This window comes from Rhinolophus ferrumequinum (genome assembly GCF_004115265.2).
Source record: "Rhinolophus ferrumequinum isolate MPI-CBG mRhiFer1 chromosome 15 unlocalized genomic scaffold, mRhiFer1_v1.p scaffold_54_arrow_ctg1_1, whole genome shotgun sequence".
NCBI classification, from domain to species: domain Eukaryota; kingdom Metazoa; phylum Chordata; class Mammalia; order Chiroptera; family Rhinolophidae; genus Rhinolophus; species Rhinolophus ferrumequinum.
The window spans coordinates 10,881,205-10,895,584 of NW_022680357.1; the positions used below are offsets into that span (position 1 = coordinate 10,881,205).

The 14,380-nt window shown below is 51.4% G+C and overlaps 1 long non-coding RNA gene across 1 annotated transcript; it reads right to left on the reverse strand.

Annotated features, from left to right (window-relative positions):
* Positions 1 to 1,475: 1,475 nt before the first annotated feature.
* Positions 1,476 to 13,668, reverse strand: LOC117019864 (uncharacterized). The gene is made up of 3 exons (XR_004422579.1): positions 13,365 to 13,668; positions 8,183 to 8,275; positions 1,476 to 1,550 (listed from the first exon to the last, which is right to left on the reverse strand). It is a non-coding gene; the product is annotated as an uncharacterized LOC117019864 (long non-coding RNA).
* Between the last annotated feature and the right edge of the window lie 712 nt (positions 13,669 to 14,380).

Genomic DNA, 14,380 nt, shown 5'->3' on the forward strand with positions numbered 1-14,380 from the left:
CCCACTGCCGGGACCATGCCAGGCGGGGTGAGGCAGCGCCAGGCGCCAGGCGCTGGGCGGGCAGGCCTCCCCTGGCTCCCGAGGGTCTCATGGGTCTGGCTGGGGGCCGCAGGGGCTGGCCCAGGAATGTAAACCTGGGCATGTTTGGGAAAGCTGGAGCCAGGGGTTTCCGAGGGCGGCCCACGGGGGCTTGCTGGAGGCCAGCGGACAGATGTGGATGTGTTAACACTCCCCAGCGGGACCCGGCCTACGCCACCCCCTCTGCCTCGGGCAGGGCATCTGGAACCAGTTAAGGGGCTCAGGGTGGCCGGGCACGATTACCTCGGCTGGGCTGAGGTTCTGCCGGGGCAGCAGCCTAGGAGGGCAGGGAGGCCGTGCCGACCTGATAGCTGCAGCTCTTTGCTGGAAGAAAGGAAAGAGAGGGTGAGAGGCGTGGCAGGAGGACACCCTGTCCAGGGCCCAGGGCCCGGTCACAACCGATCCAACACCCCACAGAGGGCCGGAGAGCCACAAACACAGCAGCCCAACAAAGGGCCGGCCATTCATCCGCCCTGAGGCCTGAAGGCCATGCCGGGCGGTGGTTACGGCTGGAGTCTGGTGCCAGGCAACCTGCATTGGAATCCCGGCTAGGCCTCTGCCTAGTTCTGGCACATTGGGCAACTTCCTCAGCTGCACTTTCTGAGCCTCGGTTGCCCCGTCGGTGTAGGGGCTATAGCAGTACTGGGTGGCATGTCTCCTGTGGGCCCCGCCCAGCAGCCCTGTCCACACAGCGCGCCTCCCGCACCTCTCCGGCAGGGTACTAACGGCTGCCCACCGTTGCTAGCGCTGGGGTGCTGCCCCATCCTGCTGGCTCCTCCACACCAGGGTGATGTCAACGCAACTGCCACCTGCGCCGTGTAATCACTGTGCGCTGATCTGTGCAATGGGAGGTTTAGCAGCATCCTCAGTGACAACCACCAGAATTTCCCCCGTCATTGCCAATGGCCCTGGGTGGGCAAACTGGCCTCCCGGTGAGAACCACTGGTCACCACCGTTAACAGGTGGCTTACTCATCTCCCTTAGTGACCTGGCGCGAGTGCCAGAGCGTGGTTGGTGGCCCACCTGGCTATTCAGATATGTGTAAGACACTGGGCACTGTGCCAGGCTCCTAGTAGGCTCGCAGACTGAAGAGATATGATAGTTATTAATACGTATTTGAGGCCTGAGGTGCTTTAGGTTTGGGGGACCAAGAACTCCTCATTCATATCCTGATCCCAAAGATTAAAGTTATTTTATTAGCTGTGTGGCCTTGGGCAAGTCACTGCACCTCTCTGAGCCTCTCTTTCCACATCTGTGCAGTGGGATTGTGGGGAGGATTCAAGGAGATGCTGTGGTCGGGGGTCAGCACACAGTAGGTGTGCAGCTGATGGCTCCCTCACCCATTCTTTGCCGCCTCTCAGTGGTCACCAGAGCCACAGAGAACCCTCACCTGAGCCCCCGGTTCTGGCCACAGATGTCAAGGACCAGGTCAGCTGCAGGGAGACGCTCATCTCTTCCCCTGCCCAGAGCGCCTGGAATACAAGCAGGGCGGGGGCAGGCTGTGAGGCATGGGGATGGGGGGGACGGGGCTGGGACCCTCACAGGCCAGGCCACACTCGGTAGCCCCAGCACGCCCCTGTCCCCTAGGCCGGTGTGGCAGTTGCCAGCAGGCCCAGACCCTCCTGACGCCCCGGGACAGTGAGGACGTGTGGGTGGGGCCTGGTCTGCTGCCTCATTGCAGCCCAGGTTGGCAGTGCCCCCGATGGGCCCCCAATGCAGACCCGCACCCCAGACATCAGCAAAGAATGAGCTCCGTGCAGATCTCCCCACCACCCAGCCCCAAGAAAGGGGTTCAGATGAAATTGGGAGAAAACGACTCATGTCTGCTCAGTTGTGGGGTACAATGACTCAGACCTTCTGCATGAGGGGTGCCATCCTGGCCCCTAGGCCTCTGGGAACTGTCCCTGCTCCCACAGTGGGGAACCACTGGAGAATCCAAGATAGGAGGCTCTGGACAAGACTTGGGTGCCTGCTCCGCATGTGCTCTGTGATCATGGAGGAGCAGGGGACCCAGCCAGGCACGGCGAGTTCACGCCAAGTGACAGTGACCAGCGCCTGGCCCCATGCAGTGGGGGCCACAGCGGATTCCCCTTCTCAGAGGTCGGAGGGCAGCATGGGAAAGGCCGGGTGCCAGGCCAGAGTTCCTATTTTGCTGCCGACTTGCTAGGGGACCTTGAGCAGGTCGGCTACACTCTCCTGTGGGACCCAGAGATGACAACGGTATTGTAATGACCATCGTCATCACCACAGCCACAAAAGCTTCTAAGCATCAACTCTATCCACGCACCATCCGAGGCGCATTGCTGGTATTAGTGCACTCGACCCTCACAAACCCCATGCTACCAGTGCAGTATTATCCCCATTTCACAGACGAGGAGACTGAGGGCAGAGAGAGGGTGAGGGACTGGCCCAAAGCCAGCAAGTGACAGAGTGGGATCTGATCTCCAGAGATGAAATTCATAAGAACTCTGCCACCCTGCTTCTCACTGGGGTGTTAGGAGGAAACGAATCAATGCATAGCAAACCCTTAGAACACTGCCAAACACACAGTAGGTACTCTACAAATGGAAGCTGGGCTTCGATTTTGACTTAAGAGTCGAAGAGCAGAAAGGACATGGGACCAGGAACTGGAAAACAGGGCTCCAGGAGGCCAGTCCTCACGGCTGGGATACAGAGGTTGCGCAGCAGACGCTGGTTACAACTCTTCTTATTATTTACAAACTGCGAAGTGCCGGAGAGACACAAGGCCAGAGCATCCCCACCAATCGTGCACATAGTGGGTCCTCGGCACACCAGACTCAGGCTCACCTTCCTTCCCAGCTCAGGGACACACAGACTGCAGAGGGGCTGTACCCTGTAGATGCCAGTGGGATGGACCCTGTGCACGCCTTTCACGTGTCTGAGCCCCTGTGACATCCCTGTCACAAGGAGTCCCTCAATCTCGGCCTGGCCATCTCCTCCTCTCACTGGGGTTACTGCTGACGCAACACCTCCTCCGCGTAGCTTCCTCTAACTGCCCATCTAAAGTACCTCCCACTCTTTCCCGCTCCCTCCCTGGCCAGAAGGTCAGCCCCTGGGGCAGGGCCTGGGGTCTGTTTTGTTCCCTGCTCTGTCCCCCGTGCTTAGCACAGCTCCTGACAGACACACAGCAAGTGTCCGGTGCTTACTAAAGGGATGAACAAATGAATGAATGCTTCAATTCAACATCAACTGATATCAACCTGCAGCTCACCCGGCCCAGGCTGGAGGGACCCCATCCCCTGCCACTCCTCGTGGACATCTCTTCCAGTCCCCTCCCTCTGAGCGGGACCACACCTCATGTCTGCAGGCAGGTGAAAACCCTCCTGAAAGGCAGACTCCAGGATCTGGACCCCAAGGTCAGGAGTTATCATTCTTTGACTTACACTCCTCCATCTACAGTTAGAAATGGCTCTCCAGAATAAACAGATGGAGTCCAGGCCACATCAGAGGCTGGGTGCCCAGGGCTACCTGGCCCAGCCTCTTCACCTGCCATCTGAGCCCATCAGGGCGGGTGGCATCCCAAGGCAGACGCAGACAAGCCTGGCAGCTCAGGGCCTCCATTTCCTCATCCATAAAGTAGGCACAGCCCACCCACCTTGAGGGTTGTCGCCAGGAGTAACAGGGATAACACACCTGAGAACACCTGCCCGTAGGGCACACAGGTCTCAGGAAATGGTGACTTCTGTTCTTCACTATGCAATATGTGCACCTACTATGTGGGGGGCAGTTGGAGAGAGGGGACATGTGTTGAAGAGGGCAGTCTCATGCCTGGGGCGTTCCTTGACTGTCAAAGATACCAAGGTTATCTCCAGGCAGAAAATGCTTCCTGAAGGCTTGGGAGGGTTAAAATGTGCTCAGCAACAGGGGACGTGAGAGGTCACCCTGGCTGGAGGTGACCCCACGCCAGGTCTCCTGGGGGCTGGGAACTGCAGCAGTGTAAGCAAGGTCATCTCTGGGAGGGCTGTCCCATCACTTACCCCCCAGGTTCCCAGAGCAGTCCTTGAGGTCAGCTCACTAAGACACACCGCGTCTGACCCGGGTCCCACTCACCCTGCAGAAGGCTGAGGACCAAGGATGGAGGAGTGTGGGGCCAGGAGACTATCTATGACCAAGGCACTGGGGGCCACCATGGGTCCTGATCTCCACACTCTACATGGGGCAATGGAGTGGTTCTGGAGCCACTGCCTGGGTTCAACCCGACTTCTTAACCAACTAGCTGTGTGGCCTAGGACACGTGACTCAACCTCTGAGCTTCCATTCCTCCCCTGCAGAATGGGGATGGCATTACTAACTCCCACCTCATATGTTCAGGCACTCATTCAACAGATGTTTAATTGAACACCTACTATATGCCACTCCACAAACAGACAAAAATCACCCCTGTCCTTGTGGAGTGTACATTCTCATGTGGCGTGGGTAGAAGACAGGCAACAAGAAACAAAGATATTTAATAAGTAAGTGATATAATACATTGGAACGACAAAGCCAGGAAGAGGGGTGGGGAGAGCTAGAGGAAGGTGGGGGTGCAAACACATAGGATGGGTAAAAAGACCTCACTGAGGAGATGACATTTGAAAAATATCCAAAGGAGGTGAGGGAGTAAGCCAAGCAGATGTGTAGGGAAGAGCATTCCAGGTAGAGGGAACAGCCTGTGCAAAGGCCCTGAGGCTACATACTGAATGACTCCAACTGCATCATTCTGGAATAATGCAAAACCAAAAGGATAGCAAAAAGCTGAGTGGTGGCTGGGGGGGAAAGGGGGAGGAAGGGATGAATAGATGGAGCATGGGGGACTTTTAGGGCAGTGAAACGATTCTGTATGATACAGTAAACATGGACATATGACATTATGCATTTGGCAAAACCCATAGACTAACTGTATGACACACAGAGTGAACCCTACTGTAAACTATGGACTTTAGTTAATAATAATAATAAAATAATAATAATGCATTAGTATTGGGTCATCAGTTGTTGCAAACGTACAACACTAATGCAACATGTTAATAATGGGGAACTGGGTGGGAACTCTTATACTTTTTCCCCAGTCTTTCTATAAACCTAAAGCTGCTCCAAAACAGGAAGTGCATCAATTTTTTTAAAGTATGCCTGGGATCCCCGACCAATAGCCCCAGCATCTCTGGGCTGGGGTCCAGGTATGTTCTAAAACCTTCTCAGGGGATCCCACTGTGTGGCTGGGGCTGAGAACTCCTAGGCTGCACCCCTGTTTTCTCTGACTGTCCTCCACAGGCCGAGAGGTCCTGCAGAGCATGCACCCTGAAAAGTGGCAATATTGCCCCCAAACGCAAAAACTGGTTCTTGGAGGGGGATGGGTAAAAAACACTTACTCTTTTTGTATACGAAGCATAGATATATGCACACAGCCCATAAACAGAAGTCAAATATATCTGCAGAATTAAAAGTGCATAAAGGGGGCGATTGGGGGGGATTCTAAGAAGGCTCCTTAGAGGGGCAATAATGAAAATTAGGTTTAGAAACAGGGCATATAGATACCTTGGGGGTTTCAAGGGCGGGGACAGAGGTTGAGGAAGCCTAGCTCCTGCGCTTCCCCAGCTTCCATTCAACCCCAAAGGTAATGTGAACAAAGGGTTCTGCTGCCTTAAAATAATAATAAAAAGTCTGAACCCATTAGATGGCCCAGCAGCCAAGCTTCCAGTGGGATCCCCCCTCTCCTAGGTGGGTCCTCAGGTAGCATGGACCCTGCAGCCAGACCACCTGGGGTTCCCGACCAACAACCCCACTTACGTGGTCAGTGACCTTGGGCAACTCAGGTCATCTCTCTCTGTCTCGGATTCTCATCTGCAAAATGGTGTGACAGTGGTATCACAAGGCCTCCACAAGATGATCCACGTAAAGGGTTTAGAGCAGAGCCCAGCACAGGACAAACACTCAACAGACATCAGCTCCTGGCGAGGATGTGGAGAAAAGGGAACCCTTGTGCGCTGTCGGTGGGATTGCAGATTGGTGCAGCCACTGTGCAAAACAGTATGGAGGTATCTCGAAAAACTGAAAATGGAACTACCTTATGACCCAGCAATTCCACTCCTAAGTATCTCTCCGGAGAAATCCAAAACTCTAATTCAAAAAAATTTACGCACCCCTATGTTTATTGCAGCACTATACACAATAGCCAAGACATGAAAACAACCGCAATGCCCATCGGTAGATGACTGGATTAAAAAACTGTGGTACATTTATACAATGGAGTATTACGCAGCCATAAAGAAGAAAGAAATCTTACCATTTACAATGATACAGATGGACCTAGAGAACATTATGTTAAGTGAAATAAGTCAGACAGAGAAAGCCAAATACCATATGATCTCACTTATATGTGGAATCTAAAGAAACGAATAAATGAATGAACTAATCAGAAACGGTCTCAGAGACTTGGAGAAAAAACTGAGGGTTGCTAGATGGGAGGGGGGTGGGGATAAGGGGGAAGGTGAGGGGATTAGAAAGCACAGTCGGTGACCACACGATGGCCACGGGGATACGGAAGTCAATTGGGGGAACGTAAGCACTAATGTTGTAAAGATTTTGTAGGGTATCCGATGGACACTTGTCTCGTTAGGGAGACCACCTCAGGGATGATGTAGATGCCTGATCACTGCACTGTGCACCTGAAGCTGAAGCTGAACAATAATGAATGTCAACTACAAGTTTATATATGTATATAGTTATCAGAAGTGGAGTACAGCATTAGGAATAGACAGTGGAAATGTAATGGCTGTGTGCGATTCAGAGGGGTAGTGGATGGGGGAGGGGGTTATCACTGTGTGAGGGATAGAAATGATAAATGTCTAGGACATTGTTTTGTGCACCTGAAACTAATTAAAAAATAAATAAGTAAAAAGAAGGGGAAAAAAAAGAAACCGATACTTTCACACAGTTGCTACTAAATGTAAACTGGCCTAATCTTTTGGACAATAAACATCCACTAAAATGTAGAATGCATATTCTTTTTGACTTGGAATTATAATACTAGGAGCTTATCATGCAGATATAACCATCCAATCAGACAAAGATTTTGTGTAAGGAAATTCACTGCAGCAAAAATCTGGACACAAACTAAGTGACTTCCTTCCTTAATAAATTATGATACAATAGAGTACACTTAAAAACCAAAACAAAAGAAAACAGACGTCGGCTCCTGTTACAGCTGAGAACCGTGACGGCATGGCTTTGAATCTGCGATGCCCGTAGCCCTCAGATGTGCCCCGATTTTATGGACCACCTCGAAAGTGAAAGGCTGCCAAGGAAACAACACACCCGTGTCAATCTGAAGACACATACTGATATCATACGTGTCACCACGTGAGAACACGTGCATCTTAGAACGGTCAGTTTCCATAAGTCAGAGCCCTTCTCAGGCTCCAATCTGAAACCCACCCGCCCGGGCTGAGCTCCCAGCAGGCTTGGAGAAATGGCTCTCACGGTTGGATCACCTGTCTACACCTCTGCCTCCCTAGCCCACTAAGCTAATTCCTGTGCACACAGTACACGGTGCCAGCTCAGCAAAGCAATAAACACCCGGGTGCTTTCTAAGGACTGGGCCCTGGGCGCTGAGCACAACCTTCACCGGCTCGTCTTTCTCTGCCCCTTTATTTCCTTACAGAGTGGAATCCTCTCAATGTTTCTACGTTACGCTGGGCAAAATACCCTGGGGTCAGAAAAAGGACCACACAGGCTTCTCCCAAACCCAACGACAAGATGGGGTTTAGAGGACAAATTTTGTTTCTCTCCATTTTAAGGGTGATATATGATCTTTTCACTGACTGACTCACACACACACACACACACACACACCCAGGGAGCTCAAAACCCTTCTCGCCTGGACAATCACTTCCAAATGATGGATTTGGAAGCCTCCCTTCCATCTGTTCTTGATTCTGGAAGGGTTGTCTGGTTAAGTGCAACATCATGGTGTGACCTCCCACCTCCTCCCTCCCTGGGGCATCCATCCTCCCTTCCTTCCTCCTCATTTCCCAGCAAGCTGGCTGCTCAAAGACAATACTTGGCAGGCAATTCAAGGTCATCCCAAAGGGACCATCCTCCATACCTGGAAGTTCGGAGGAAATGTAGGTCCACAGGGAAGTCTGAGCTAGAAGAACACCATCAAGTGGGAGTCAGATCCATTCAGCTGGACCAAGACCTGTTGGGAAGGGAAGGGAATTGGAAAAGCAGGTCAGAGGGAGCAGGGAGTGAGATGCAGGAGTCCAGAGGGTGGCTAGCTGACACCTGAGAAGAGACAAGTCATCCCCGAGTTTGCCCAAAGCTGAGGCCCAACAGCAGATGTCAGAAACCTCCATCATTTCTTGGCGTTTCTGAACCTAAATCTTACTCAGTCTGCCTTACGAGGAAGCTTGAGAAGTAAGGCTGCAGACATGGGCTGGGAGGACAGTTGTGGGGCCCCAGGCCCCCAATTTTCCCTGCCATGGTGTCTGCTCATGCCTCCCAAGCCCATGGTTGCTCTCTATTTCACCCTGACCGTGAACAGGCACTGGGTTTCCGGCTTCACAATTATCACCTCATGTAATCCTCACCACTGCTCTCGTATCATTATCCCCATTTCATAGCTGGAAAAACGGAGGCTGACTGGGGTTGAGTAATTTACCCAAGGTCACACAGCTAGTCAGCAGTGGAGCTAGGATTTGAACTTGAAAGATCCTTGAAGATAAAGACAGAAACACAGTCATGTGTGCCTCCCCAGTACGTAGCCAAGAGCCTGGCACACAGCAGACACAATCTATATATAATGACGAATAAACAAATATACCTACAGTGGCTGCTATATAGTCACCAAACAGCATTTCCTTTTCCTCCTGGACATACAGCTAAAGCCACATTTCCAGCCTCCCTTGCAGCTGGGTGGGGTCAGGTGACGAGTTCTGGCCAACAGACTGTGGGCAGAAGTGACAATGGACTACTAAAGGGCCTGGCCCAAGACAACCCCCTGCGTAATTCTCACCGGCTCTTTCCCCATCCGCCGGCCAGCCAGCAGGAGAGAGCCACAAGGTGGAGGGAGCCTGGGTCCTGGAGTAACTGCGTAGAGCAGAGTCACACTGGACTGTGAAGTGACTGGGGAGTAAACTTTCACGGCAAAGCTAACTTACATCACGACAGTCAGTGTGTCGTGATAAAGCACATGCACACTGCCAACATAGGGCTGGGCTGCCGACCTCCCAGGGCCACCCTGCCGCCTCCTTAGGCAGCCCATACAGGATACCTGCACTCTCCCATTAAAACCCTTCCTCCCACAGCAAGGGGGCAGAACTCGGCCTCCCCACCTGGGCTGTGACATTGCTGTTGATGGTAGCTCTTGCACCCACATTACAGTCGAACGCTCCCTGGGGACTCCATGGGAAGACAAACTCAGGGCCTGGGGGATTCTCAGCTAGGAAGAAACAGACAGGACCCTTTCCTTTCACCAACAGTTGAACTCTGCTTGGAGGCCACCAACCCGCATTTGCCCGACCTGGAATGAGTACATGGGAGAAGGGAGTCACATCCAGGACCTGTAAGATCTTCATGGTGCAGAATTTTTTAGGGCAGCACGACTTTCTGGTTGACTTACAAAGTGGCCTCCACCTCCCTGTTCTTAGCCTGGGTGTGCAAGAACCAGGAGCACTGAGGGAGGTTACCTCCCATCTCTAAGTGGCTGCAGAAGCCACACTTGCAACCCCCCAGCCAGAAGAAAGTGGTCCCAAGACTGAAGGGTTAAAGCACAGTCAGTCTGTACTGTTCTAAGCAGAGGACAGAAAGTGGGGACAGGTGCATGTGGGGTCTTTCACACAGGGATGGTCAACTCCAGTGCCCACAGGTAGGGTTAGTGGGGTGGGCTTGAGGGGGCAAACTTAAACACCTGTGTCTCATTCAAAGGGAGTGCCCTGGCACTATTCCCTTTTGTTCACTGCTAATACTCAGTACAGGTCCGGGGGCAGAGTAGGTGTCAATAAATATTTAGAAGACTGAAGAATCACTAGTTGTAGTCTGAAACTCCAAGCTAAAGCCATACTGGGATGAAATAATGCTTAATTCATAGTGTTGCAGGCAGAATAATACCCACCCCACACAAAGATGTCCACGTCCTAATCCCCAGAACCTTCGACTACGTTATTTTACAGGACAAAGGGGACTTTGCAGTTAAGGACCTTGCGATGGGAGATTATTCTGGATTATCCAGTGGGCCCAAGGTAATCACGAGGGTTCTTGTAAGATGGAGGCAGGAAGATCAGAGAAGAGAGAGAGGAAGATGCAACTCTGCTGGCTTAGAAGATGGAGAAAAAGACCATGAACCAAGAAATGTGGGCATCTTTGAGAAGCTAGAAAAGGCCAGGAAACAGATTCTTCCTGGAGCTCCCAGAAGGAACCTAACCCTACTGACACCTTGATTTTAGCCCAGGGAAGCCCATCTTGGACTTCCGAGGTCCAGACGTATAAAATAAATTCGTGGTTTTTTAAGCCACTAAGTTTGTGGTAATTTGTTACAGCTGCCATAGGACACTGAGACACGTAGTTAACCATTTATTCACTCAACAACTATTTAGCTCCTGCCACATGCCAAGTAAACAACAGCAGGCTGCCATCTTCTACCACCTGGGTTGACGGAGAACTTAAAAAGGTCTTACCACGGAATTTTATCATTAATGTACATCTCTAAATAAATACATGGCTTTATTCCAGAACCAAGATGGAGAAGAAATAAATAAAGGTTCAAGAAAATAGAAAAATGTATGTCATTAAACAAACACAGAGCTAAGAAGAGAACAGACAGCCAACGTAAAGGATCCTCGTCTACCTGGTTCTAGCCTGTTGTTCGCAGGTGGGTTTCTAGCCCCAGTGTGTCAGATCTTCTGATGTTTTAAAATTAGAAGCCAAAATCTGGGTTTTATTCCAAATCTTCTGATTTTCAATGTTGACGATTAATTTTGGGGAAAAAAATTTAAATGCAAAGCAGGCCAGACAAAACACACCTGCAGGTTAGATTTGGCCCACGGCGCCATTCTGCAATCTCCGGTTGAAAAAACAGTAAACACCACTGGGAAACATTTCTGCAGGTGTTTTAGGTTGTCATCCTGCACTTTGTTTCTCGTCAGGGGCTCCAAGGACTTCAGCGAGCAAACCTTTGGGACCCACTCATAGCCCTGTTTAAGTGGTGGGGAAGTACGGCCCCAGAAGGACAGGTCTGGGGGCTCAGCAGCTGGCTTGGTTCATCCTCCTTCTGACAGACGTATGTATACCCCACAAGGGAGAAACCACCACAATCTTCCTTGCCCAGGGCCCAGCACACAGTAGGTGCTCAATAAATGCCTACTGGAGAATGGGGTTACGTCCCAGAGCTTCTACTTGGGGAATCAAGAAAGAGACTTGGGTGAGGGCTTTGGAAGCACGTCTCTAGTACTCAAAGGAGGTTATTACTTTTTTATTTTACATACCAATTCTCACAACCTCTGCATAAGAGATAAATACTGCTGTCTCCATTTTATAGACGAGGAAACTGAGGCCCAGAGACATAATACAACTTGCTAAGGACACATAGGCAAAAACAAGTTTCACTCCTAGGAAGATTGATGCCAAGATCCCCTACGTCAGAGGTCAGGAAACCACGGCACACAGGCCAAACACAGCGCGTTTTTGTAAATGAAGCTGTCTTAGTCAATATCTGCTGCTGTAACAAAATACCACAGGCTGGGTGGCTTAAATAACAGACACTTCTCTCTCACGGTTCTGGAGGCTGAAGCCGAGATCAGGGAGCTGGCCCGGTCGGGGTCTGAGGAGGACTCTTTTCCTGGTTTGCACGCAACCATCTTCTCATTGTGTACTCACACGGTGGAAAGAGAAAAAGGGTGAGCTCTCTTCCTCTTCTTATAAGAACTCTAGTCTCATCATGGGGGCTCCATCTCCATGGTCTAATCACCCCAAAGACCCCACCTCCCAATACCACGACATTGGGGCGTCAGCTCATGAATCTCGCAGGGTGGGGTTGGGGGACACAAACATTTAGTCCATAGCAAAAGTCTTACGGGGACACAGTCCCACACCCATCCAGTTGTGGATTTTCTGTGATGTGTTTATGCTACAATGGCAGAGATGGTAGTTGCAACAGAGATTGTGGGGCCTGCGAAAGCTAAAATAATTACTGAGTTTTCACAGAAAGCGTTTGCAGACTCCTGCTCTGGGTCGGGAAAACAATTTTCAGCAGCACCGAGGTGACAACTATTCACTAAAGGACTGACTGTGTGCCAGGCGGAGGAGCTCTGTTGGTGAGGGTAAGAAGTCAGGATGTAATTCTAAGTGTCACGGGACACAAAGGTCTGAGTCTTGAGTTAGCCAGGCAAACAAAAGAGAAAGGTGTTCCAGGTAGTGGCACGGCTAAGGCAAGGCTTGGAGGCCAGAAAATTTAACCACTGGCCAGGGAGGCTCTGACACCCACCTGCTCACTCCCACCGGGTGGCCAGGAGTGTCCACCCAGGGCAGCGCCCATTGTACTGCACCGTCAGGTGAGTGCTGCCCTCCACGCAGGGCTGGTGGAGGCTCGAGCTGTGAACGGTAATCCACCTGCCTCTCGGGCACTGGCATCACATGGGGAAGATCCATACCCGAGATGCTAATCCGATCACGCCACCCCTGAAGCTCTCCACTACATTTTCCCTGAGTACCAAGGTGCAGCAGTGGGCACCAGGCAGGCACCCAGGAATGAAGCTGCCAGAAGTTCCCTCCCCTTTAGTAGGAGAGACAAACTTGAAACAAGTAAATTAACAAAGGAACAGCCAATTCTCCCTTTCGTTCACCCTGCCAGCCACTCTGATGAACTGCCAGGTCCTTAGCCACGCCATTCTCCCTCCTGCCCCAGGACCTTTGCACTTACTGTTCCCCCTACCTGCAGCATGCTTCCATGGGAACAAAACTGTTTCATGTTTTAATTTTCAACTTAAAATGTATTTCCCCCAAAGAAGCCTCCCCCATTGTCCATCCAAACTGGAGTCCCCACTATTATGCTGTCCTGGCCTCTGCCCTGTTTATCACCCTTTCAATTAAGTCTCCTTTGATTTGGTCCATGTCTCTTGTTCTCTGTCCCCGCTCAGCAACGGGATGGCAGAGACCAGGTGCAGCCTGTGCACAGGTCTCCCCCCAGCGCTGGGCAAATAGATGGAAGATAGACTCAAGTTGACCTTGGGCCCAAGGCCACCGGTGACCCCACCAGAACAGGCTTCAGAAAACTCCAGAACTCTGGCTCTTACCGTTGTTGTGATGGGTCCAGCAGCTAGAACTGGAGTTTCTCTAAAGGCAGTGTTTTCGGGCTGCACGTGCCCCTCTGGAGAGCAGCAGAAAGGTCTGTAGGGAGGTCAAGGCAATCAGCGTTTGTGCACTTAGTGAAAAGCAGGAGATTTGAGGGCTCCCTGGGAGTTCTAGAAACAATGTGTAGTCTCAGCAGTCAGGCAGCTGGGCCTTCAGGAGGAAGACGCTCTCCCCTGACACTTGGTCTTCTCCCCACCGGGGCAGGAAGCGGATCTGGGAGTGGAGCATGTGTTTATGCAGCAAAACTTCAACCTGTCTGAGAAGACACTGGAGACGGAGGCAGAATCACTTGCTGCCAAAGGTGCCCAGAGTGGCTGCGTGGGGGGAGCGAGTCTGAAGCTGCTGCTTTTGCCCTTCTGGGAGTCACAGAGCTGCTTGAACCTCAGATCGAAGGTCTAAACCCTCTCCCTGGCAGGGTGAACAGACACAAAACTTCCACACAACCGTAAGGGCTTCAGCGGGGCCCACTGAGTTCCTAACAGGTGCCTCTGGTTAAGAACCTTGAAAAGTACCGACCGAGAGAAAAATGCACACCCCCTTTGGCCCGGAATTCCACCACTAAGAATTTACCCTGCAGAGAAGGGTGTTGGCGTATAAGACCAAATACCCGGGACAAAGTCACGACCCTGTGCTGCGGAACTAGCTAAATAAACGCCATCTCATCGACTAACACTGCCGTTCCAAGTGCACAGGCACATTTTTATTTTAAAGAGGCCGGGGGAAAATATACTGGTACCTACTGGCACAGAAGATCTCCGAGAGGAATCACGAAAAATGAAGGAACAGAGTTTGGCTTCGGGGAGAGGAGGGAGGAAGAGGTTTTTCACGCTACACCGTGCTGACCAATGGAACTTTGTGCAATGATGGAAAAGTTCCCGAAAAGTGCTTAGTACAACTAAGGCACCGCCTCTCTCATTTCCTTTAATTCTAAATCATTTAAATCGCCGTGTGTGCAAGC